The sequence below is a fragment of the Amphimedon queenslandica genome, unplaced genomic scaffold (genome assembly GCF_000090795.2).
Source record: "Amphimedon queenslandica unplaced genomic scaffold, v1.1 AMPQUscaffold_2315_Cont25683, whole genome shotgun sequence".
Classification (NCBI taxonomy): domain Eukaryota; kingdom Metazoa; phylum Porifera; class Demospongiae; order Haplosclerida; family Niphatidae; genus Amphimedon; species Amphimedon queenslandica.
Genome location: NW_003557350.1, coordinates 1 through 1,281, shown reverse-complemented (window position 1 = coordinate 1,281; position 1,281 = coordinate 1). Strand labels below are relative to the sequence as shown.

Here is a 1,281-nt window from a genome sequence, read left to right as displayed (position 1 = left end):
GACATGTATTTTGTCTTATTTTATGATGAATAATTTCATAGTACATCCAAAAGAAAAGGCTTCCAAAGCCATCGTATGTACATATTGTTTGATAAACCGTAAATAATGATCAAGAAACAATATTCTACATGTACAATAATTATCATTGTAAAATAGATCATCATTAATACTATTAATAATATCAATAGCACTATTATTATTAATAACAATTACTACTAGGAACCACATATACACATACAGTACAAAGACAAAAAGAGTTAATCGGCTTGGGAAGTAAGAAAGGGAGACAAAAAAACAATTACATAATGGACCTAGCCACCTCAATAAGGAAGGAAAGGAATAGTTTGATAAAGTTACTTATTTCTCAAAAGCACACACATAGGTTACATGTAATACTGGTTACATGTATTACAATCTTATCAACACTTACCATGCATGATTTCAATTTCGCTTTTTTGGCACTCTGTCGCTTAAGTGACACAAATGAACAAAACACTCATTTAGACCTTTTCAGTCCTCCATTGTACCTCCAGGCGTGGCTAATTGTAGATTGAATATCATTCTGATTCACTTGTGTCATTTTACCTCAGTCTGATATCTCTGGTCTGATATATTGCTGTTATACAAAGAAGATACTGGATGTAATGCTACATTAATGAATCTTCACTCTGAGTGTAACAGTGCTGTTTACACTGGTGTATCATGATTTTATGAAGATGGCTGCCAGTCACATGGAGGGAATCGGGATTGCTTTTCTTGAGTTTTCTAAGGCTTACGAAGGTAATAGCAAAGTTGCAGCCTATTCTGACTGTATATCAGATGAGTATAGGTTGTTATAAAGATGGCAAAAGGACAATTTCTGAAGATTGCCATGTCAGTGGTCATTTTTGAGTGAAACAAATTATACAAGCAGTGAGTCAGCCTATTTTTAACATCTGATTATGATGCTTTTGCTTGAATTATTCAGATAGGCATGATAATTTTGTATATGGTGTCACTCTGGTTGCCGCCATGTTTTGTAGTTCGATTTGCTCAATTGAAGGTACATTATGTAGTATTTATCATAAGAATGTGACACTGAAAAGTATTCATTACATTAGGATCTTTCAAAGGATGCTGTATTAATAATGCCAATTAAGGTAAAACAGCAATTTTGGTGGTGCATTATTGGTATGTTTTGCTTTATATTTTCTGTAGGGTTCTGTACTCATTTTGATATAAGCTGTGTGTGGCATGATTACCTCTTACTTATAATGAACAGTAATGTATTGATATTATTTT

The 1,281-nt window shown here is 32.9% G+C and overlaps 1 long non-coding RNA gene across 1 annotated transcript; it reads right to left on the bottom strand.

Annotated features, from left to right (window-relative positions):
- Positions 1-451: 451 nt before the first annotated feature.
- Positions 452-663, bottom strand: LOC109593256 (uncharacterized). Its single transcript, XR_002190840.1, has 2 exons — positions 586-663; positions 452-539 (listed from the first exon to the last, which is right to left on the bottom strand). It is a non-coding gene; the product is annotated as an uncharacterized LOC109593256 (long non-coding RNA).
- Positions 664-1,281: the final 618 nt, after the last annotated feature.